Source organism: Stenella coeruleoalba (assembly GCF_951394435.1).
Source record: "Stenella coeruleoalba genome assembly, chromosome: 4".
In the NCBI taxonomy this organism is placed as follows: domain Eukaryota; kingdom Metazoa; phylum Chordata; class Mammalia; order Artiodactyla; family Delphinidae; genus Stenella; species Stenella coeruleoalba.
Window position 1 is genome coordinate 90150892 of NC_137149.1, and position 25647 is coordinate 90176538.

Consider the following 25647-nt stretch of genomic DNA (forward strand, 5'->3'; position numbering starts at 1 on the left):
TTCAAGTCCTCTTGGCAGCCTTACTTCAGTCTATTTTTGGACGATAGCTGTCATTTATAACTCTGCAGGTTTGTGAATTACAGTGCCCCTGAGCTCCTTTCTTCAACTCGCTTTCTTGTGACCTGGCCGCAACACCGCAGGATGGCTTCAGGCCCTAATCTGGTTCCGGCATGGCACGCTGAGCCTTTGGTTAATTCCTCTTCCTGGTGGGAAATGAGAGTTAAATTTGCCCGTCCAGACACCTCCAGCTAGCCTCTCATTGGTTCTCGCTATTCCTGTTCATCTTCCGCAGAAATTGCAAACTGGGCCAAACAGGAGGTTAAAGGGACTGACTCTCCAAGTCGGGAGAGTGTTAGTAAAGCGTCTGGAATGTTGCACCCGAGTACCAGGGTACGAAAACTGAGACATATTTGAACACGTCTCCCGATCACATGGTTGATCATACTCTGGGTTCCACATGCATGTTTTAGCTGAAGGAAGAATACCTAAAACCTGGGTAGTTGAAACCCGTGGAATGGGTACCATGCAATATGACTTCAAAGGGTCTTCATTTGCTCACCGAACCTCTCCAATCCTATCACTGCTGCGTTTATGCCCCTGTACACATGCTTGATTCTCTTTTGGAGACATAGCAATCCATAGGTTTTAAGATACTTACTAGTCAGGTACATTCTTAGGCGTTTAATATGGGGTGTTGAGTCCATTTCATTGAGCAAGGAGTAGCTCTTCTCTATTCCATATTTGGCTTAAGGAACTTTATCTGTGCTCATTTCAATCTCTGGTTTTATGCAGCACCCCAACTCACCTTTCCCCATAAGCAAGCATAAGTTGGTTTTCTAAATTTGAGACCCTGTTCTGTTTTCGAATTCAGTTCCTGTGTAGCCAAGTTTACATTCCGTGTATTAGTGATATCTTATGATGTTTCTTTTTCTGTGTGACTTATTTCAGTTAGAATCATCGTACCTGAATCCACTCATTGTGCTGCTACGGGCCTGATGACATAGATTTCATTGCTGAGTGATACTGCATTGTACGTAAGTACCACAAGTTCTTTATCCATTTTTCACTTTCTGTGATATTGAATTTGTACGGTAAACGAGGTTCTTGTAAACAGAGGCGTCCCAAACTTTGGGGTGCCTGTGTCTTTTTGATTTTAATTTCCTTAAGCTATAGGACCATAAGTGGAAGTGCCCTAGGCTCTGTTGCTTTGTTTTTTAGATGTTTCAGGAAACACCATACACTTCTCCAGAGTGTCTGTTGGCAATTTACATCCCGCCCATCAGCATAACAAGGCTCCCAGTTCTCCATGGCCTGTCCTGCTTTTCTGGATTTTACACTTTCTTCAGATGGCCCTTTTGACCGGGGGGAAGTGAGACTTCATTGTAGTGCAGATTTCCTTTGCAAGCTTGCTTGGTTGGCCAAAAAGGGCGTATGCGTTTTTTCCTGAATATATTCAGGAAAACACGCATACGCCCTTTTTGGCCAAGTGCATCATTGTGGACGTTCTGCCTCTTTTCCTATGCTTTCAATGCAATTCCAGTCTACCTCCTGAAATCGGTTTCCTGCAATTCTGCCCCGATTTCAAGTCCTCTTGGCAGCCTTACTTCAGTCTATTTTTGGACGATAGCTGTCATTTATAACTCTGCAGGTTTGTGAATTACAGTGCCCCTGAGCTCCTTTCTTCAACTCGCTTTCTTTTGAGCTGGCCGCAACACCGCAGGATGGCTTCAGGCCCTAATCTGGTTCCGGCACGGCACGCTGAGCCTTTCGTTATTTCCTCTTCCTGGTGGGAAATGAGAGTTAAATTTGCCCGTCCAGACACCTCCAGCTAGCCTCTCATTGGTTCTTGCTATTCCTGTTCATCTTCCGCAGAAATTGCAAACTGGGCCAAACAGGAGGTTAAAGGCACTGACTCTCCAAGTGGGGAGAGTGTTAGTAAAGCGTCTGGAATGTTGCACCGAAGTACCAGGGGACGAAAACTGAGACATATTTGAACACGTCTCCCGATCACACGGTTCATCATACTCTGGGTTCCACATGCATGTTTTAGCTGAAGAAAGAATACCTTAAACCTGGAGAGTTGAGACCCGTGGAATGGGTACCATGCAATATGACTTCAAAGGGTCTTCATTTGCTCAACGAATCTCTCCAATCCTATCACTGCTGCGTTTATGACCCTTTTACACATGCTTGATTCTCTTTTGGAGACATAGCAATCCATAGGTTTTAAGATACTTACTAGTCAGGTACATTCTTAGGCGTTTAATATGGGGTGTTGAGTCCATTTCGTTGAGCAAGGAGTAGCTCTTGTCTGTTCCATATTTGGCTTAAGGAACTTTATCTGTGCTCATTTCAATCTGTGGTTTTATGCAGCACCCCAACTCACCTTTCCCCTTAAGCAAGCATAAGTTGGTTTTCTAAATTTGAGACCCTGTTCTGTTTTGGAATTCATTTCCTATGTAGCCAAGGTTACATTCCGTGTATTAGTGATATCTTTTGATGTTTCTTTTTCTGTGTGACTTATTTCAGTTAGAATCATCGTACCTGAATCCACTCATTATGCTGCTACGGGCCTGATGACATAGATTTCATTGCTGAGTGATACTGCATTGTACGTAAGTACCACAACTTCTTTATCCATTTTTCACTTTCTGCGATGTTGAACTTGTACGGTAAACGAGGTTCTTGTAAACAGAGGCGTCCCAAACTTTGGGGTGGCTGTGTCTTTTTGATTTTAATTTCCCTAAGCTATAGGACCATAAGTGGAAGTGCCCTAGGCTCTGTTGCTTTGTTTTTTCGATGTTTCAGGAAACACCATACACTTCTCCCGAGTGTCTGTTGGCAATTTACATCCCGCCCATCAGCATAACAAGGCTCCCAGTTCTCCATGGCCTTTCCTGCCTTTCTGGATTTTACACTTCTTTCAGATGGCCCTTTTGACCGGGGGGAAGTGAGACTTCATTGTAGTGCAGATTTCCTTTGCAAGCTTGCTTGGTTGGCCAAAAAGGGCGTATGCGTTTTTTCCTGAATGTATTCAGGAAAAAACGCATACGCCCTTTTTGGCCAAGTGCATCATTTTGGACGTTCTGCCTCTTTTCCTATGCTTTCAATGCAATTCCAGTCTACCTCCTGAAATCGGTTTCCTGCAATTCTGCCCCGCTTTCAAGTCCTCTTGGCAGCCTTACTTCAGTATATTTTTGGACGATAGCTGCCATTTATAACTCTGCAGGTTTGTGAATTACAGTGCCCCTGAGCTCCTTTCTTCAACTCGCTTTCTTGTGAGCTGGCCGCAACACCGCAGGATGGCTTCAGGCCCTAATCTGGTTCCGGCACGGCACGCTGAGCCTTTGGTTAATTCCTCTTCCTGGTGGGAAATGAGAGTTAAATTTGCCCGTCCAGACACCTCCAGCTCGTCTGTCATTGGTTCTCGCTATTCCTGTTCATCTTCCACAGAAATTGCAAACTGGGCCAAAGAGGAGGTTAAAGGCGCTGACTCTCCAAGTGGGGAGAGTGTTAGTAAAGCGTCTGGAATGTTGCACCCGAGTACCAGGGGAAGAAAACTGAGACATATTTGAACACGTCTCCCGTTCACATGGTTGATCATACTCTGGGTTCCACATGCATGTTTTAGCTGAAGGAAGAATACCTTAAACCTGGAGAGTTGAGACCCGTGGAATGGGTACCATGCAATATGACTTCAAAGGGTCTTCATTTGCTCACCGAACCTCTCCAATCCTATCACTGCTGCGTTTATGCCCCTGTACACATGCTTGATTCTCTTTCGGAGACATAGCAATCCATAGGTTTTAACATACTTACTAGTCAGGTACATTCTTAGGCGTTTAATATGCGGTGTTGAGTCCATTTCGTTGAGCAAGGAGTAGCTCTTGTCTATTCCATATTTGGCTTAAGGAACTTTATCTGTGCTCATTTCAATCTCTGGTTTTATGCAGCACCCCAACTCACCTTTACCCTTAAGCAAGAATAAGTTGGTTTTCTAAATATGAGACCCTATTTCTGTTCTGTAATTCAGTTCCTGTGTAGCCAAGTTTACATTCGTGTATTACTGATATCTTATGATGTTTCTTTTTCTGTGTGACTTATTTCAGTTAGAATCATCATACCTGAATCCACTCATTGTGCTGCTAAGGGCCTGATGACACAGATTTCATTGCTGAGTGATATTGCTTTGTAAGTAAATACCACAACTTCTTTATCCATTTTTCACTTTCTGCGATGTTGAACTTGTACTGTAAACGAGGTTCTTGTAAACAGAGCCGTTCCAAACTTTGGGGTGGCTGTGTCTTTTTGATTTTAATTTCCCAAAGCTATAGGACCATAAGTGGAAGTGCCCTAGGCTCTGTTGCTTTGTTTTTTAGATGTTTCAGGAAACACCATACACTTCTCCGGAGTGTCTGTTGGCAATTTACATCCCGCCCATCAGCATAACAAGGCTCCCAGTTCTCCATGGCCTGTCCTGCCTTTCTGGATTTTACACTTTTTTCAGATGGCCCTTTTGACCGGGGGGAAGTGAGACTTCATTGTAGTGCAGATTTCCTTTGCAAGATTGCTTGGTTGGCCAAAAAGGGCGTATGCGTTTTTTCCTGAATATATTCAGGAAAAAACGCATACGCCCTTTTTGGCCAAGTGCATCATTGTGGACGTTCTGCCTCTTTTCCTATGCTTTCAATGCAATTCCAGTCTACCTCCTGAAATCGGTATCCTGCAATTCTGCCCCGCTTTCAAGTCCTCTTGGCAGCCTTACTTCAGTCTATTTTTGGACGATAGCTGTCATTTATAACTCTGCAGGTTTGTGAATTACAGTGCCCCTGAGCTCCTTTCTTCAACTCGCTTTCTTGTGACCTGGCCGCAACACCCCAGGATGGCTTCAGGCCCAAATCTCGTTCCGGCACGGCACGCTGAAACTTTGGTTAATTCCTCTTCCTGGTGGGAAATGAGAGTTAAATTTGCCCGTCCAGACACCTCCAGGTAGTCTCTCATTGGTTCTCGCTATTCCTGTTCATCTTCCGCAGAAATTGCAAACTGGGCCAAACAGGAGGTTAAAGGCGCTGACTCTCCAAGTCGGGAGAGTGTTAGTAAAGCGTCTGGAATGTTGCACCCGAGTACCAGGGTACGAAAACTGAGACATATTTGAACACGTCTCCCGATCACATGGTTCATCGTACTCTGGGTTCCACATGCATGTTTTAGCTGAAGGAAGAATACCTAAAACCTGGGTAGTTGAAACCCGTGGAATGGGTACCATGCAATATGACTTCAAAGGGTCTTCATTTGCTCACCGAACCTCTCCAATCCTATCACTGCTGCGTTTATGCCCCTGTACACATGCTTGATTCTCTTTTGGAGACATAGCAATCCATAGGTTTTAAGATACTTACTAGTCAGGTACATTCTTAGGCGTTTAATATGGGGTGTTGAGTCCATTTCATTGAGCAAGGAGTAGCTCTTCTCTATTCCATATTTGGCTTAAGGAACTTTATCTGTGCTCATTTCAATCTCTGGTTTTATGCAGCACCCCAACTCACCTTTCCCCTTAAGCAAGCATAAGTTGGTTTTCTAAATTTGAGACCCTGTTCTGTTTTCGAATTCAGTTCCTGTGTAGCCAAGTTTACATTCCGTGTATTAGTGATATCTTATGATGTTTCTTTTTCTGTGTGACTTATTTCAGTTAGAATCATCGTACCTGAATCCACTCATTGCGCTGCTAATGGCCTGATGACATAGATTTCATTGCTGAGTGATACTGCATTGTACGTAAGTACCACAAGTTCTTTATCCATTTTTCACTTTCTGTGATATTGAATTTGTACGGTAAACGAGGTTCTTGTAAACAGAGGCGTCCCAAACTTTGGGGTGGCTGTGTCTTTTTGATTTTAATTTCCTTAAGCTATAGGACCATAAGTGGAAGTGCCCTAGGCTCTGTTGCTTTGTTTTTTAGATGTTTCAGGAAACACCATACACTTCTCCAGAGTGTCTGTTGGCAATTTACATCCCGCCCATCAGCATAACAAGGCTCCCAGTTCTCCATGGCCTGTCCTGCCTTTCTGGATTTTACACTTTTTTCAGATGGCCCTTTTGACCGGGGGGAAGTGAGACTTCATTGTAGTGCAGATTTCCTTTGCAAGCTTGCTTGGTTGGCCAAAAAGGGCGTATGCGTTTTTTCCTGAATATATTCAGGAAAAAACGCATACGCCCTTTTTGGCCAAGTGCATCATTGTGGACGTTCTGCCTCTTTTCCTATGCTTTCAATGCAATTCCAGTCTACCTCCTGAAATCGGTTTCCTGCAATTCTGCCCTGCTTTCAAGTCCTCTTGGCAGCCTTACTTCAGTCTATTTTTGGACGATAGCTGTCATTTATAACTCTGCAGGTTTGTGAATTATAGTGTCCCTGAGCTCCTTTCTTCAACTCGCTTTCTTGTGAGCTGGCCGCAACACCGCAGGATGTCTTCAGGCCCTAATCTGGTTCCGGCACGGCACGCTGAGCCTTTGGTTATTTCCTCTTCCTGGTGGGAAATGAGAGTTAAATTTGCCCGTCCAGACACCTCCAGCTAGTCTCTCATTGGTTCTCCCTATTCCTGTTCATCTTCCGCAGAAATTGCAATCTGGGCCAAACAGGAGGTTAAAGGCGCTGACTCTCCAAGTGGGGAGAGTGTTAGTAAAGCGTCTGGAATGTTGCACCCGAGTACCAGGGGAGGAAAACTGAGACATATTTGAACACGTCTCCCGTTCACACGGTTGATCATACTCTGGGTTCCACATGCATGTTTTAGCTGAAGGAAGAATACCTTAAACCTGGAGAGTTGAGACCCGTGGAATGGGTACCATGCAATATGTCTTCAAAGGGTCTTCGTTTGCTCACCGAACCTCTCCAATCCTATCACTGCTGCGTTTATGCCCCTGTACACGTGCTTGATTCTCTTTTGGAGACATAGCAATCCATAGGTTTTAAGATACTTACTAGTCAGGTACATTCTTAGGCCTTTAATATGGGGTGTTGAGTCCATTTCGTTGAGCAAGGAGTAGCTCTTTTCTATTCCATATTTGGCTTCAGGAACTATATCTGTGCTCATTTCAATCTCTGGTTTTATGCAGCACCCCAACTCACCTTTCCCCTTAAGCAAGCATAAGTTGGTTTTCTAAATTTGAGACCCTGTTCTGTTTTGGAATGCAGTTCCTGTGTAGCCAAGTTTACATTCCGTGTATTAGTGATATCTTATGATGTTTCTTTTTCTGTGTGACTTATTTCAGTTAGAATCATCGTACCTGAATCCACTCATTATGCTGCTAAGGGCCTGATGACATAGATTTCATTGCTGAGTGATATTGCTTTGTAAGTAAATACCACAACTTCTTTATCCATTTTTCACTTTCTGTGATGTTGAACTTGTACTGTAAATGAGGTTCTTGTAAACAGAGACGTCCCAAACTTTGGGGTGGCTGTGTCTTTTTGATTTTAATTTCCCTAAGCTATAGGACCATAAGTGGAAGTGCCCTAGGCTCTGTTGCTTTGTTTTTTAGATGTTTCAGTAAAAAACACCATACACTTCTCCCGAGTGTCTGTTGGCAATTTACATCCCGCCCATCAGCATAACAAGGCTCCCAGTTCTCCATGGCCTGTCCTGCCTTTCTGGATTTTACACTTTTTTCAGATGGCCCTTTTGACCGGGGGGAAGTGAGACTTCATTGTAGTGCAGATTTCCTTTACAAGCTTGCTTGGTTGGCCAAAAAGCATGTATACGTTTTTTCCTGAATATATTCAGGAAAAAACGCATACGCTCTTTTTGGCCAAGTGCATCATTGTGGACGTTCTGCCTCTTTTCCTATGCTTTCAATGCAATTCCAGTCTACCTCCTGAAATCGGTTTCCTGCAATTCTGCCCTGCTTTCAAGTCCTCTTGGCAGCCTTACTTCAGTCTATTTTTGGACGATAGCTGTCATTTATAACTCTGCAGGTTTGTGAATTATAGTGTCCCTGAGCTCCTTTCTTCAACTCGCTTTCTTGTGAGCTGGCCGCAACACCGCAGGATGTCTTCAGGCCCTAATCTGGTTCCGGCACGGCACGCTGAGCCTTTGGTTATTTCCTCTTCCTGGTGGGAAATGAGAGTTAAATTTGCCTGTCCAGACACCTCCAGCTAGTCTCTCATTGGTTCTCCCTATTCCTGTTCATCTTCCGCAGAAATTGCAAACTGGGCCAAACAGGAGGTTAAAGGCGCTGACTCTCCAAGTGGGGAGAGTGTTAGTAAAGCGTCTGGAATGTTGCACCCGAGTACCAGGGGAGGAAAACTGAGACATATTTGAACACGTCTCCCGTTCACACGGTTGATCATACTCTGGGTTCCACATGCATGTTGTAGCTGAAGGAAGAATACCTTAAACCTGGAGAGTTGAGACCCGTGGAATGGGTACCATGCAATATGTCTTCAAAGGGTCTTCATTTGCTCACCGAACCTCTCCAATCCTATCACTGCTGCGTTTATGCCCCTGTACACACGCTTGATTCTCTTTTGGAGACATAGCAATCCATAGGTTTTAAGATACTTACTAGTCAGGTACATTCTTAGGCGTTTAATATGGGGTGTTGAGTCCATTTCGTTGAGCAAGGAGTAGCTCTTGTCTATTCCATATTTGGCTTAAGGAACTTTATCTGTGCTCATTTCAATCTCTGGTTTTATGCAGCACCCCAACTCACCTTTCCCCTTAAGCAAGCATAAGTTGGTTTTCTAAATTTGAGACCCTGTTCTGTTTTGGAATGCAGTTCCTGTGTAGCCAAGTTTACATTCCGTGTATTAGTGATATCTTATGATGTTTCTTTTTCTGTGTGACTTATTTCATTTAGAATCATCGTATCTGAATCCACTCATTATGCTTCTACGGGCCTGATGACATAGATTTCATTGCTGAGTGATACTGCATTGTACGTAAGTACCACAAGTTCTTTATCCATTTTTCACTTTCTGTGATATTGAACTTGTACGGTAAACGAGGTTCTTGTAAACAGAGGCGTCCCAAACTTTGGGGTGGCTGTGTCTTTTTGATTTTAATTTCCCTAAGCTATAGGACCATAAGTGGAAGTGCCCTAGGCTCTGTTGCTTTGTTTTTTAGATGTTTCAGGAAACACCATACACTTCTCCCGAGTGTCTGTTGGCAATTTACATCCCGCCCATCAGCATAACAAGGCTCCCACTTCTCCATGGCCTGTCCTGCCTTTCTGGATTTTACACTTTTTTCAGATGGCCCTTTTGACCGGGGGGAAGTGAGACTTCATTGTAGTGCAGATTTCCTTTGCAAGCTTGCTTGGTTGGCCAAAAAGGGTGTATACGTTTTTTCCTGAATATATTCAGGAAAAAACGCATACGCCCTTTTTGGCCAAGTGCATCATTGTGGACGTTCTGCCTCTTTTCCTATGCTTTCAATGCAATTCCAGTCTACCTCCTGAAATCGGTTTCCTGCAATTCTGCCCTGCTTTCAAGTCCTCTTGGCAGCCTTACTTCAGTCTATTTTTGGACGATAGCTGTCATTTATAACTCTGCAGGTTTGTGAATTATAGTGTCCCTGAGCTCCTTTCTTCAACTCGCTTTCTTGTGAGCTGGCCGCAACACCGCAGGATGGCTTCAGGCCCTAATCTGGTTCCGGCACGGCACGCTGAGCCTTTCGTTATTTCCTCTTCCTGGTGGGAAATGAGAGTTAAATTTGCCCGTCCAGACACCTCCAGCTAGTCTCTCATTGGTTCTCCCTATTCCTGTTCATCTTCCGCAGAAATTGCAAACTGGGCCAAACAGGAGGTTAAAGGCGCTGACTCTCCAAGTGGGGAGAGTGTTAGTAAAGCGTCTGGAATGTTGCACCCGAGTACCAGGGGAGGAAAACTGAGACATATTTGAACACGTCTCCCGTTCACACGGTTTATCATACTCTGGGTTCCACATGCATGTTTTAGCTGAAGGAAGAATACCTTAAACCTGGAGAGTTGAGACCCGTGGAATGGGTACCATGCAATATGTCTTCAAAGGGTCTTCATTTGCTCACCGAACCTCTCCAATCCTATCACTGCTGCGTTTATGCCCCTGTACACACGCTTGATTCTCTTTTGGAGACATAGCAATCCATAGGTTTTAAGATACTTTCTAGTCAGGTACATTCTTAGGCGTTTAATATGGGTTGTTGAGTCCATTTCGTTGAGCAAGGAGTAGCTCTTGTCTATTCCATATTTGGCTTAAGGAACTTTATCTGTGCTCATTTCAATCTCTGGTTTTATGCAGCACCCCAACTCACCTTTCCCCTTAAGCAAGCATAAGTTGGTTTTCTATATTTGAGACGCTGTTCTGTTTTGGAATGCAGTTCCTGTGTAGCCAAGTTTACATTCCGTGTATTAGTGATATCTTATGATGTTTCTTTTTCTGTGTGACTTATTTCATTTAGAATCATCGTACCTGAATCCACTCATTATGCTGCTACGGTCCTGATGACATAGATTTCATTGCTGAGTGATACTGCATTGTACGTAAGTACCACAAGTTCTTTATCCATTTTTCACTTTCTGTGATATTAAACTTGTACGGTAAATGAGGTTGTTGTAAACAGAGGCGTCCCAAACTTTGGGGTGGCTGTGTCTTTTTGATTTTAATTTCCCTAAGCTATAGGACCATAAGTGGAAGTGCCCTAGGCTCTGTTGCTTTGTTTTTTAGATGTTTCAGGAAACACCATACACTTCTCCCGAGTGTCTGTTGGCAATTTACATCCCGCCCATCAGCATAACAAGGTTCCCAGTTCTCCATGGCCTGTCCTGCATTTCTGGTTTTTACAATTTTTTAGGATGGCCCTTTTGACCGGTGGGAAGTGAGACTTCTTTGTTGTGCACATTTGCATTGCTTGCTTGCTTCGTTGCCCATAAAGTGCGTATGCGTTTTTTCCTGGATATAGTCAGGAAAAAACGCATACGCCCTTTTGGGCCAACTGCATCATTGTCGAAATTCTGCCGCTTTTCATGTGCGTTAAAGATGAGTCCAATCTATCTCTTGAAATCTGTTTCTTGCAATTCTGTCTTGCATTCAGATCCTCTTCTTTGCCTTACCTCAACATATTTTTGGACGTTAGTTTTCATTTATAACTCTGCAGGTTTGTGAATTGCAGTGACCCTGAGCTCCATTTTTTAAGTTGCTCTTTTGTGAGCTGGCCTCAAACTCGCAGGATTGCTTCAGGCCCTATTTTGGCTCCGGCGAGGCAGGCTGAGCCTTCCTTTAATTCTTACTCTTAATGGGAAATTAGAGTGATATGTGCCCGTCCAAACCCCTACAACTCTTCTCTCATTGGTTCCCCCCCTTCCCGTTCATCCTCCTCACAATTTGCAAAATGTGTGAAACAGAAGTTTAAATGTGCTGATTCTCCAAGTGGGGAGATTCTAAGTAGCGTGGCTGGAATGGTGAACAGGAGCACCAGGAGAGGATAAATGAGGTGCATTTTAGACACATCTCCCGATCACATGGTGTACAGTCCTCTGGGTTTTCCATGCATGTTTTAGCTGTAGGAAGATCCCTTGAACCTGCAGATTTGGGACCCATTGAATGGGTACCAGGTAGTATTACTTTAAAGGGTGTGCATTTCCTCACCCAACCTCACATTTCTCTTAGCGCAAACAGTTTCCAGCCTTATGTCTCATCCTGCTGTGGGTCTAGATGTGTTCAATCCATGTTGCATCACCGTCCCTGAGGAAAAGTTGTAAGAGGTTTTCTCTGTCTCTCTGTCGTTTATTTTTTTCAATTTATTACTATATTGGTTACAGCTGATTTTCAAAGCTCTGTTTCTTGCTGCTGTACATCCACTTGATTCACGTACAGAGAGACATCAATAAATTCTTTTTCAGATTCTTACCAGTCGTATATATTCTTTTCCGGTGACTTGAGTGTGCTGAGTGCAGTTCTTTTAGCTACCGTGTAGGCCTTGTTGATTATCAGTTTGGTATTTGGAATGGTATCTTTGCTAATTTCAACCTCCTGGATGATGCCTCACCCCTCCCCACCTTTCCCGTTTAGCAGCCTTATGCGTGTTTTCTACATATTTGACTATGTTTTTGTTTTGTAATTTATTTCATGTGTAGCCATTTTGGATTCCACCTTTAAGTGATATCTTATGATATGTGTCTTTTTCTTTTTGAATTCTGTCACTTAGAATGATCATACGTAACTCCTCCGGAGTTGTTACAACTGGCCATATTTCATTGATTTCCAGGCTGAATAATATTCCACTCTACCTAAGTACCACATCTCTATCCATTTTTTCCCTCCAGAGACATTTAAGTTATATCCTAGTCGAGGATCTTTTAAACAGAGAGGGGGTAAACATTGGGGTGCCTGTGTCCTCTCGATTTTTGTTTTTCCCAAGATATACGCCCATGAGTGCAAGTGCCCTATGCTCTGTAGCTCATTTTGTAGATGCTTTAGTAAACACAATACACTTCTCCAGAATGGCCGTTGGCAATATACATTTCCACTATAAGTCTCACAGGGCTCCCTCTTCTCGTTGCCCTGTCCTGCATTTCTGTTGTTTACGCTTTATGAGGATGGCTCTTCTGACTGATGCGAAGTGATATCTTTTGTGGTATTGACTTCCAGTGCCCACCTGTTTGGTTGGCTAAAAAAGTGTATGCCCTTTTCTTGAATATATACAGAAAAGAACGCATACACCCTTTTTGGCCAACTGCAATGTTGGCAATGTTCAGCTCCTTTTCTTGTGCTTAATGGCGAGTCCTTTCTACCTCCTCAAATCCCTTTCCTGCCATTCTCCCTTGCTTACAAGTCCTTTTCTCTGACTTTCCTCAAGACATTTTTCAGTGATGGATATTTTCAACTCTGCAGTTTTGTGAATTTTACTGCCCCTGAGTTCCATTGTTCAACTCGTGTTTATGGGAACTGGCCACAAAGCAGCGGGATTTCCTCAAGCCCTATACTGTTTCCATGGGCAACCCTAGCCTTTGGTCAATTCGTCTTCCTGATTGGAAATTAGAGTGACATGTGCCTGTCTGAACACCTAGGACTTGTCTCTCATTGTTCCTCATCCTTCCGCTTCATCCTCTGGACAAATTCCAAACTGTACGCAACAGGATGTTGACAGTGCTGACATCTCCAAGTGGGGAGACTGTTAGTAAAGATGCTGGAGGGGTGAACCCGAGCACCAGGAGATGAGGAGATGAGATGCCTTTTCCAAACTCTTCCCGATCAGACGGTATACCATCCTCAGGGTGTGACAGACATGTTTTAGCAGTAGGAAGAGTCCCATTCATGTAAGGAGAACACCAGGGCTTTTTCAAAATCAGTGTCTCCCCGAAACCCAAACTGGGGAATTTTTTAAGCTACGGCTACACATATGTTCATTAAGGGCCTTGGGAAGTAGGCAGAGTCCAAACTTTAGATGATTGAAGTCTTCAGGTTCAGAAGCACTCACCACCAGCTTCCCTTAGGCTACACTTTAACTGTCATTGATAGATGATGTCAATAAAAATATCTATTCTTTTTCAGATTATTTCCCCTTATAGGTTATTGCAAAATGTTGAGTGTAGTTCCCTGTGCTATACAGTAGTTCCTTGTTGATGATCTATTTTATACATAGCAGTGTGTATGTGTTAATTCCAAACTGTTAATTTATCCCTCCTCCCACCTTTCCCCTTTGGTAATAATAAATTATAAGATTTTATACTTCTCAGAAATGGGGGAGCTGAAAGAGAGGTATCATTTTCAATGGAAAAGCATTTAAAACAAGATTGAAGGTTTAACCAAGATTATTAGCTGTACATCCTTGGAAAGAAATCACTTCGTTTCTCTAATATTGACCTGACAAATAAGACAAACCTTTTCACTGAACTTGCTTATAAAAAGTGATGGAAATATCAAATGGAAGTGTTAAAAACATCTTATTTTACCCGAGCCTTATACACTGTTCTATGTTAACTACAGTTTGGCTCACACATCTGTTCATTGAGGTTACAATAGTCTCAATTTCTGTTACTGATCCTCCAGAGTGGACCCCAACAAGTGTCCCCCTGCCCAGTGTCATTGGGGCCAACAGATCGAGACTGAGTTTGGTTCACAAGCAAAGGAAACTTTATATTTTGATCAGAGAATGGAGAGGTGAGAGCATGCACTACCCCGTGGGCTGTGGGCTGGGCTGCTGTGTAGAGATCCTGTCAGAGTCAGTGGGAGGGAGGGAGGCGGCGGAGCTCTCGAGGGCCGGGTTGGCTGTAGCTCAGGCTCTATATCGTGGAGTCTGCACTGGGCCCCAGGAGCTGAGGTGTCGACCCAGCCATTCTGCACTAGGAAATCTGGTCTGAAGTGCCGGGTGTGGAACCTCTGCATGCGGGACCCTAGGAGCACGTGAAATTAGACAAAGCACAAAGGATAAAAAAGGTTAGACTTGACTTTATTGCCCAGATTCTATTTTTATCTCCCAGGGATTTTTAATGGGCTTTGCTGGGGACAAACCCCTCCTCTGCCTTTTGTCCCGTTCCTCATTCTTGGAGTGCTGAGGGTGCAGACCCTTCTTCTGTAACTGCTGAGTGCTGAGTTGGGAGCCCTCATACCCTGGGGCGAGGGTCAGAGCTTCTCCCCAGCAGCCTCCCGGTGACGTTGATTGTCCCCAGGACCCCTGCCTCCCTGCTCGTCCACCTGAGCACCAGCATTGGAAGTGTTATAGATTCTAATGACCTTTAAGGGTCCAGGAAAGAGATGTGCAGAGACGCTGTGGGGGCCGGTTTCACCCCGCCCCACATTTGTTCGGCCACCTTAGGCTGACCGTCTCTGCCAGCCTAGATGCTCTGACCAGTAGTCTGCGCTTTCTTCAATTAGGCCCCTGAATTAACGTACAAACAGCACCAGGTGTCAGAGCCCTGCCCGCTCAACTCCCAGACAGTCCAGGGTCAGTGGTGATCAAGGACCATGATGGCTACTGAGTCAACAGCCTTTTGAAGTAAACAGGAGTCCAGCCGGTCTTATTGGCCACCATCATCACGGTGTCTGTAGGCTTTTCTATGGTGACAGTGTGGTATACTGTTCCCCCGCCAAGATTATTAGCTCCCCTCTGGGTGCAGTAAGTCCTGCAAGCAGTAGTCTACTCTTTTGGGACACACTCTTGTTGTTTTATGAGAGAAACTCCAGGTCAAGTGATGTTCACACGAGTCGTCATGGTGCCCTGTTGCCCCCGGTTATCTCTCTGGATGTTGGAGTTGGAGGGCCTCCTCACTCGAGGTCGGTGTGCCCACGGAGCGAACCCTGCAACTTCAGGGCATGGTTGGTGGTTAGGATCACCACGTGGGGTCCTTTTCCCTTAGGAGGGAGGTGGCCTTTTGGGCTGCTGATTTCCAGGTTTTTAGATACCGCCAGTATCTTGGCCAGATGTGGCAGTGGGCCAAGCCCCTTAGTGACCGTAGTTTATCCTACCTGGATGGCATTCTTGCATTGTTCCATTTCAAGTGGTCCCAGTTTTTGCACTAATTCTCCAATGGCGATTCACCTTTCACCGGGAATGTAAAGGTCAAAGGGTTTAGCTAAATTAGGGAGTTCCAGGGCAAGGGTCTGAATTGACTGCTCTTTCCATTCTTGAAAGGCCACTTCTGGATTCTATTCAAAAGGATCATCATCTTTTCCTTTCAGTGTTTCATATAGAGGCCCAGCTAGTAGACTGTAGCTAGGGATCCAGAAGCAGCAAACCCTGGCCTCCCCAGGAACCCCTAAGCTGTCTTCTAGTTTTAGAAAGGGGTAAGGCTGAAAATGGTTTCTTCCCTTTCCTGGGATGGGCTTCTCTGACCTTCTGTGAGAATGAAGCCCAGGCAGGTCACCGCAGTCTGTGATATTTGAGCTTTTTCTTGGACAACTTCTATCCTTTATTGGCTTGGTAGTTCAGAGGCCTCCTTAGTAGGGCTGGTGATCAGAATGTCGTCTGCATATTGAAGGAGGGTTTCCTTTTCCAGAGGTAGAACTTTTAGGTCTTTAGCTAAGCTTTCCCCAAAGATGGTGTGGGAATTTTTGCACCCTTGGGGCCAGACGGCCCGGAAGTATTGTTTTAGTTGTATGTTGAGTCCTGCCACTCACAAGCCAAAATTTCTTGTGACTCTGGGACTAATGGAATACAAAAGAAGGCATCATTGAAGACTAATACAGAATACCATGTCCTGGTGGTTGGTAGAATGACCAGCAGGGTGTAGGAATTAGGAGCAACTGGAGGTATATCTTCGGTGGCTTCACTGAGTGTCCTGACATCCTTTACCAGGTCCCCAGCGGCCCATGGGGCTCTCGTGGTCAGACCAATCCCAGAATATGGAGCTCACCTGTGCAGGTACCCCACCCCCACCCCAGCCCACGGGGCTCTCGTGGTCAGGCCCCTCCCAGGATACAGAGCTACCCTTGCAGGTACCGTGGCAGGGCTGGGCACACAGGAACCGTGCACATAGCCCTCATTGCAGAGCACCCCCAGCTCACCTGTCGCTCAGAGCTGACACAGAGCACCTCAGAGCAGGACTTGAACTAACAAACAGCAGCTGCGACAGGTCTGTGACCCTGGGCATCACTCCGTGAGGCCTCCCTCCACCTGGTCTTCCAGAGACTTCCACTGCACCCGGGGCACCAGGCCTCTGTCTCCAACCACCACCCACCCCTCCTCTCCCTGACTCCTGGGTTCCTCTCATTAGGAGAGGGTTTTCTTGAAGTTGTCTCCCACTCATGGGCCAGATAAAATGATTAGAAAACAAGCCAAAGCTGCAGCCCCTTGTCTATCCTGACTCTCAGGAGCCCACACCTGTTCCTTGGACCTGGCCGGTTCAGCAAGTTCCATTTTCTGCAACTGTGAGCCCCTGAGGGGTGATGATTGGCTGACCTGGGCAGCCTTACCGTGCCGGCCAGCCCTCCCCAGGTGTGCCTGGGTTGAGATCAATATAAATACCACTCCAGGCAGCAAGAGCCCCTGCAGCCGTGCCTGACGCCATTTTCTCTGCCCTGTCAGCAGTCTCCGGGCTGGGCTGGTGGGAGGGAGTGAGAGGCCACGGCTTTGTGGGTGGCCCAGTGTGAGTGGGGCTCTGCTGGACTTTCTGCAGCAGTTGCCAGGCTGCCACCTGCTAAAGAAGAGGATGTGTCACCCATACCTGCTGCTGGAATTTCTCCCTGGGCAGAGGTGAGGAAGGAAAAAAGCAGTGGGGGCAGGGACAGGATGGATATCTCAGGCAGGGAAATGGAAATCTTCCAGAAGAGCACCCAGGGCCAGGACCATCCTGGCTGGCCTGCAGGCACCAAGTCGGCCGGCATGCTGTCACTCGTGTGGCTCTATGGCCCTTCCTCTAGGCTTTCAAGTCCTTGTATATATTCAGGTGTTTTACCTGGGACGGGTGGGAATAGTTCAGCAGCAACTGGCCTGGGGCTCAGCTCACGTTTACTCACAGATGCCTCGGCACGGTGCCCCAGCTTTGCAATGAGGACGCTTGTTGCGTGGGGGCTGCTGGCTGAATGGGAGACGATTCCCCACCACTGACCAACTTCAGAATTGTTTACAACTGGAGCAAGTGCCCTGATACGGTTTTCCTCTGTGTAACTGGTGGGTTCTGTGTTTTTTTTCTCTTTTTCGTTTTTGGTTCAAGGTAGATTTTATTCCTCTTTTTTGTATTTACAGATATAAGCATGGAAATAATTTATTCATATAAATACATGTATGTGCAGGGAATAATTGTTTTTTCTGTTTTATTTTTTAAATTTTATTTCTTTTTAATTTTGAATTTTATTTTATATTTTTATACAGCAGGTTCTTATTGGTTATCTATTTTATACATATAAATGTATACATGCCAATCCCAGTCTCTCAACTCCTCCCACCACCACCCCCCCAACAGCTTTCCCCCCTTGTTGTCCATACGTTTGTTGTCTACATCTGTTGCTCTATTTATGCCTTGCAAAATGGTTAACCTGTACAGTTTTTCTAGGTTCCACATATATGCATGAATATACAAGATTTGTTTTTCTCTTTCTGACTTACTTCACTCTGTATGACAGTCTCTAGATCCATCGACGTCTCTACAAATGACCCAATTTCATTCCTTTTCATGGCTTAGTAATATTCCATTTTATATATGTACCACAGCTTTATGCATTCGTCTGTCTGTGGGCATTTAGGTTGCTTCCATTACCTCGATATTGTAAATAGTGATGCAATGAACATTGCGGTGAATGACTCTTTTTGATTTATGGTTTTGTCTGGGTATATGTCCAGTACTGGGATTGCTGTATCATATGGTAATTCTATTGTTAGTTTCCTAAGAAATTCCATATTGTTCTCCATAATGACTGTATCAATTTATATTCCCAACAATAGTGGAAGAGGGTTCCTTTTCTCCACACCCTTTCCAGCATTTTTTGTTTGTAGATTTTCAATGATGCCTATTCTACCAGGTGTGAGGTGATACCTCATTGTTGAATCCATTTCGTTGAGCAAGGGGTAGCTCTTGTCTATTACATATTTGGCTTATGGAACGGTATCTGTGCTAATTTCAAACTCTGCTTTTATGCAGCACCCCAACTCACCTTCCCCCTTAAGCAGGCATAAGTTGGTTTTCTAAACTTGAGACCCTGTTCTGTTTTGTAATTCAGTTCATGTGTAGCCAAGATCACATTCCGTGTATTAGTGATACCTTATGATGTTTCTTTTTCTGTGTGACTTATTTCACTTAGAATCATCGTGCCTCAATCCACTCATTATGCTGGTACGGGCCTGGTGACATAGATTTCATTGCTGAGTGGTATTCTGTTGTACAGAAGTACCGCAACTTCTTTATCCATTATTTGCTCTCTGGGATATTTAACTTGTGCCGTAGAAGAGATTCCTGTAAAAAGAGCCATCCCAAATTTTGGGGTTGCTGTGTCTTTTTGATATTAATTTCCCTAAGCTATAGGACCATAAGTGAAAGTGCCCTAGGCTCTGTTGCTTTGTTTTTTAGATGTTTCAGGAAACACCATACACTTCTCCCGAGTGTCTGTTGGCAATTTACATCCCGCCCATCAGCATAACAAGGCTCCCAGTTCTCCATGGCCTGTCCTGCCTTTCTGGATTTTACACTTTTTTCAGATGGCCCTTTTGACCGGGGGGAAGTGAGACTTCACTGTAGTGCAGATTTCCTTTGCAAGCTTGCTTGGTTGGCCAAAAAGGGCGTATGCGTTTTTTCCTGAATATATTCAGGAAAAAACGCATACGCCCTTTTTGGCCAAGTGCATCATTGTGGACGTTCTGCCTCTTTTCCTATGCTTTCAATGCAATTCCAGTCTACCTCCTGAAATCGGTTTCCTACAATTCTGCCCTGCTTTCAAGTCCTCTTGGCAACCTTACTTCAGTATATTTTTGGACGATAGCTGTCATTTATAACTCTGCAGGTTTGTGAATTACAGTGCCCCTGAGCTCCTTTCTTCAACTCGCTTTCTTGTGAGCTGGCCGCAACACCGCAGGATGGCTTCAGGCCCTAATCTGGTTCCGGCACGGCACGCTGAGCCTTTGGTTATTTCCTCTTCCTGGTGGGAAATGAGAGTTAAATTTGCCCGTCCAGACACCTCCAGCTAGTCTCTCATTGGTTCTCCCTATTCCTGTTTATCTTCCGCAGAAATTGCAAACTGGGCCAAACAGGAGGTTAAAGGCGCTGACTCTCCAAGTAGGGAGAGTGTTAGTAAAGCGTCTGGAATGTTGCACCCGAGTACCAGGGGAGGAAAACTGAGACATATTTGAACACGTCTCCCGATCACACGGTTTATCATACTCTGGGTTCCACATGCATGTTTTACCTGAAGGAAGAATACCTTAAACCTGGGTAGTTGAAACCCGTGGAATGGGTACCATGCAATATGACTTCAAAGGGTCTTCATTTGCTCACCGAACCTCTCCAATCCTATCACTGCTGCGTTTATGCCCCTGTACACACGCTTGATTCTCTTTTGGAGACATAGCAATCCATAGGTTTTAAGATACTTACTAGTCAGGTACATTCTTAGGTGTTTAATATGGGGTGTTGAGTCCATTTCGTTGAGCAAGGAGTACCTCTTGTCTATTCCATATTTGGCTTAAGGAACTTTATCTGTGCTCATTTCAATCTCTGGTTTTATGCAGCACCCCAACTCACCTTTCCCCTTAAGCAAGCATAAGTTGGTTTTCTAAATTTGAGACCCTGTTCTGTTTTGGAATTCAGTTCCTGTGTAGCCAAGTTTACATTCCGTGTATTAGTGATATCTTATGATGTTTCTTTTTCTGTGTGACTTATTTCAGTTAGAATCATCATACCTGAATCCACTCATTGTGCTGCTAAGGGCCTGATGACACAGATTTCATTGCTGAGTAATATTGCTTTGTAAGTAAATACCACAACTTTTTTATCCATTTTTCACTTTCTGCGATGTTGAACTTGTACTGTAAACGAGGTTCTTGTAAACAGAGCCGTTCCAAACTTTGGGGTGGCTGTGTCTTTTTGATTTTAAATTCCCTAAGCTATAGGACCATAAGTGGAACTGCCCTAGGCTCTGTTGCTTTGTTTTTTAGATGTTTCAGGAAACACCATACACTTCTCCCGAGTGGTTGTTGGCAATTTACATCCCGCCCTTCAGCATAACAAGGCTCCCAGTTCTCCATGGTCTGTCCTGCCTTTCTGGATTTTACACTTTTTTCAGATGGCCCTTTTGACCGGGGGGGAAGTGAGACTTCATTGTAGTGCAGATTTCCTTTGCAAGCTTGCTTGGTTGGCCAAAAAGGGCGTATGCGTTTTTTCCTGAATATATTCAGGAAAAAACGCATACGCCCTTTTTGGCCAAGTGCATCATTGTGGACGTTCTGTCTCTTTTCCTATGCTTTCAATGCAATTCCAGTCTACCTCCTGAAATCGGTTTCCTGCAATTCTGCCCCGCTTTCAAGTCCTCTTGGCAGCCTTACTTCAGTCTATTTTTGGACGATAGCTGTCATTTATAACTCTGCAGGTTTGTGAATTACAGTGCCCCTGAGCTCCTTTCTTCAACTCGCTTTCTTGTGACCTGGCCGTAACACCGCAGGATGGCTTCAGGCCCTAATCTGGTTCTGGTACTGCATGCTGAGCCTTTGGTTAATTCCTTTTCCTGGTGGGAAATGAGAGTTAAATTTGCCCGTCCAGACACCTCCAGCTAGCCTCTCATTGGTTCTCGCTATTCCTGTTCATCTTCCGCAGAAATTGCAAACTGGGCCAAACAAGAGGTTAAAGGGACTGACTCTCCAAGTTGGGAGAGTGTTAGTAAAGCGTCTGGAATGTTGCACCCGAGTACCAGGGTACGAAAACTGAGACATATTTGAACACGTCTCCCGATCACATGGTTGATCATACTCTAGGTTCCACATGCATGTTTTAGCTGAAGGAAGAATACCTTAAACCTGGGTAGTTGAAACCCGTGGAATGGGTACCATGCAATATGACTTCAAAGGGTCTTCATTTGCTCACCGAACCTCTCCAATCCTATCACTGCTGCGTTTATGCCCCTGTACACATGCTTGATTCTCTTTCGGAGACATAGCAATCCATAGGTTTTAAGATACTTACTAGTCAGGTACATTCTTAGACGTTTAATATGCGGTGTTGAGTCCATTTCGTTGAGCAAGGAGTAGCTCTTGTCTATTCCATATTTGGCTTAAGGAACTTTATCTGTGCTCATTTCAATCTCTGGTTTTATGCAGCACCCCAACTCACCTTTCCCCTTAAGCAAGCATAAGTTGGTTTTCTAAATTTGAGACCCTGTTCTGTTCTGTAATTCAGTTCCTGTGTAGCCAAGTTTACATTCCGTGTATTACTGATATCTTATGATGTTTCTTTTTCTGTGTGACTTATTTCAGTTAGAATCATCATACCTGAATCCACTCATTGTGCTGCTAAGGGCCTGATGACATAGATTTCATTGCTGAGTGATATTGCTTTGTAAGTAAATACCACAACTTCTTTATCCATTTTTCACTTTCTGCGATGTTGAACTTGTACTGTAAACGAGGTTCTTGTAAACAGAGCCGTTCCAAACTTTGGGGTGGCTGTGTCTTTTTGATTTTAATTTCCGTAAGCTATAGGACCATAAGTGGAAGTGCCCTAGGTTCTGTTGCTTTGTTTTTTAGATGTTTCAGGAAACACCATACACTTCTCCCGAGTGGTTGTTGGCAATTTACATCCCGCCCATCAGCATAACAAGGCTCCCAGTTCTCCATGGCCTGTCCTGCCTTTCTGGATTTTACACTTTTTTCAGATGGCCCTTTTGACCGGGGGGAAGTGAGACTTCATTGTAGTGCAGATTTCCTTTGCAAGCTTGCTTGGTTGGCCAAAAAGGGCGTATGCGTTTTTTCCTGAATATATTCAGGAAAAAACGCATATGCCCTTTTTGGCCAAGTGCATCATTGTGGACGTTCTGCCTCTTTTCCTATGCTTTCAATGCAATTCCAGTCTACCTCCTGAAATTGGTTTCCTGCAATTCTGCCCCGCTTTCAAGTCCTCTTGGCAGCCTTACTTCAGTATATTTTTGGATGATAGCTGTCATTTATAACTCTGCAGGTTTGTGAATTACAGTGCCCCTGAGCTCCTTTCTTCAACTCGCTTTCTTGTGAGCTGGCCGCAACACCGCAGGAGGTCTTCAGGCCCTAATCTGGTTCTGGCACGGCACGATGAGCCTTTGGTTAATTCCTCTTCCTGGTGGGAAATGAGAGTTAAATTTGCCCATCCAGACACCTCCAGCTAGTCTCTCATTGGTTCTCGCTATTCCTGTTCGTCTTCCACAGAAATTGCAAACTGGGCCAAACAGGAGGTTAAAGGGACTGACTCTCCAAGTGGGGAGAGTGTTAGTAAAGCGTCTGGAATGTTGCACCCAGTACCAGGGTACGAAAACTGAGACATATTTGAACACGTCTCCCGATCACATGGTTGATCATACTCTAGGTTCCACATGCATGTTTTTGCTGAAGGAAGAATACCTTAAACCTGGAGAGTTGAGACCCGTGGAATGGGTACCATGCAATATGACTTCAAAGGGTCTTCATTTGCTCACCGAACCTCTCCAATCCTATCACTGCTGCGTTTATGCCCCTGTACACATGCTTGATTCTCTTTTGGAGACATAGCAATCCATAGGTTTTACGATACTTACTAGTCAGGTACATTCTTAGGCGTTTAATATGCGGTGTTGAGTCCATTTCGTTGAGCAAGGAGTAGCTCTTGTCTATTCCATATTTGACTTAAGGAACTTTATCTGTGCTCATTTCAATCTCTGGTTTTATGCAGCACCCCAACTCACCTTTACCCTTAAGCCAGCATAAGTTGGTTTTCTAAATTTGAGACGCTGTTCTGTTCTGTAATTCAGTTCCTGTGTAGCCAAGTTTACATTCCGTGTATTACTGATATCTTATGATGTTTCTTTTTCTGTGTGACTTATTTCAGTTAGAATCATCATACCTGAACCCACTCATTGTGATGCTAAGGGCCTGATGACATAGATTTCATTGCTGAGTGATATTGCTTTGTAAGTAAATACCACAACTTCTTTAACCATTTTTCACTTTCTGCGATGTTGAACTTGTACTGTAAACGAGGTTCTTGTAAACAGAGGCGTCCCAAACTTGGGGTGGCTGTGTCTTTTTGATTTTAAATTCCCTAAGCTATAGGACCATAAGTGGAAGTGCCCTAGGCTCTGTTGCTTTGTTTTTTAGATGTTTCAGGAAACACCATACACTTCTCCCGAGTGGTTGTTGGCAATTTACATCCCGCCCTTCAGCATAACAAGGCTCCCACTTCTCCATGGCCTGTCCTGCCTTTCTGGATTTTACACTTTTTTCAGATGGGCCTTTTGACCGGGGGGAAGTGAGACTTCATTGTAGTGCAGATTTCCTTTGCAAGCTTGCTTGGTTGGCCAAAAAGTGCGTATGCGTTTTTTCCTGAATATATTCAGGAAAAAACGCATACGCCCTTTTTAGCCAAGTGCATCATTGTGGACGTTCTGCCTCTTTTCCTATGCTTTCAATGCAATTCCAGTCTACCTCCTGAAATCGGTTTCCTGCAATTCTGCCCCGCTTTCAAGTCCTCGTGGCAGCCTTACTTCAGTCTATTTTTGGACGATAGCTGTCATTTATAACTCTGCAGGTTTGTGAATTACAGTGCCCCTGAGCTCCTTTCTTCAACTCGCTTTCTTGTGACCTGGCCGCAACACCGCAGGATGGCTTCAGGGCCTAATCTGGTTCCGGCAAGAAACACTGAGCCTTTGGTTATTTCCTCTTCCTGGTGGGAAATGAGAGTTAAATTTGCCCGTCCAGACACCTCCAGCTAGTCTCTCATTGGTTCTCGCTATTCCTGTTCATCTTCCGCAGAAATTGCAAACTGGGCCAAACAGGAGGTTAAAGGTACTGACTCTCCAAGTCGGGAGAGTGTTAGTAAAGCGTCTGGAATGTTGCACCCGAATGCCAGGGTACGAAAACTGAGACATATTTGAACACGTCTCCCGATCACATGGTTGATCATACTCTAGGTTCCACATGCATGTTTTAGCTGAAGGAAGAATACCTTAAACCTGGGTAGTTGAAACCCGTGGAATGGGTACCATGCAATATGACTTCAAAGGGTCTTCATTTGCTCACCGAACCTCTCCAATCCTATCACTGCTGCGTTTATGCCCCTGTACACATGCTTGATTCTCTTTCGGAGACATAGCAATCCATAGGTTTTAAGATACTTACAAGTCAGGTACATTCTTAGGCATTTAATATGCGGTGTTGAGTCCATTTCGTTGAGCAAGGAGTAGCTCTTGTCTATTCCATATTTGGCTTAAGGAACTTTATCTGTGGTCATTTCAATCTCTGGTTTTATGCAGCACCCCAACTCACCTTTACCCTTAAGCAAGCATAAGTTGTTTTTCTAAATTTGAAACCCTGTTCTGTTCTGTAATTCAGTTCCTGTGTAGCCAAGTTTACATTCCGTGTATTACTGATATCTTATGATGTTTCTTTTTCTGTGTGACTTATTTCAGTTAGAATCATCATACCTGAATCCACTCATTGTGCTGCTAAGGGCCTGATGACACAGATTTCATTGCTGAGTGATATTGCTTTGTAAGTAAATACCACAACTTCTTTATCCATTTTTCACTTTCTGCGATGTTGAACTTGTACTGTAAACGAGGTTCTTGTAAACAGAGGCGTCCCAAACTTTGGGGTGGCTGTGTCTTTTTGATTTTAATTTCCCTAAGCTATAAGACCATAAGTGGAAGTGCCCTAGGCTCTGTTGCTTTGTTTTTTAGATGTTTCAGGAAACACCATACACTTCTCCCGAGTGGTTGTTGGCAATTTACATCCCGCCCATCAGCATAACAAGGCTCCCAGTTCTCAATGGCCTGTTGCCTTTCTGGATTTTACACTTTTTTCAGATGGCCCTTTTGACCGGGGGGAAGTGAGACTTCATTGTAGTGCAGATTTCCTTTGCAAGCTTGCTTGGTTGGCCAAAAAGTGCGTATGCGTTTTTTCCTGAATATATTCAGGAAAAATCGCATACGCCCTTTTTGGCCAAGTGCATCATTGTGGACGTTCTGCCTCTTTTCCTATGCTTTCAATGCAATTCCAGTCTACCTCCTGAATTCGGTTTCCTGCAATT

General features: G+C 44.4%; 1 long non-coding RNA gene across 50 annotated transcripts in view; it reads left to right on the forward strand.

The window, feature by feature from the left end:
* The window catches only part of LOC307185334, a 3778167-nt gene that overhangs the window by 3618812 nt on the left and 133708 nt on the right, over positions 1-25647 (forward strand). For 49 of the 50 annotated variants that reach the window (XR_013827964.1, XR_013827965.1, XR_013827990.1 and 46 more), the window contains one exon: positions 10437-10522. The exons of the other annotated variant lie outside the window; for it this stretch is intronic. This is a non-coding gene — a long non-coding RNA (uncharacterized lncRNA). The remainder of the gene's footprint in view (positions 1-10436; positions 10523-25647) is intronic. 50 annotated transcript variants of the gene reach the window in all.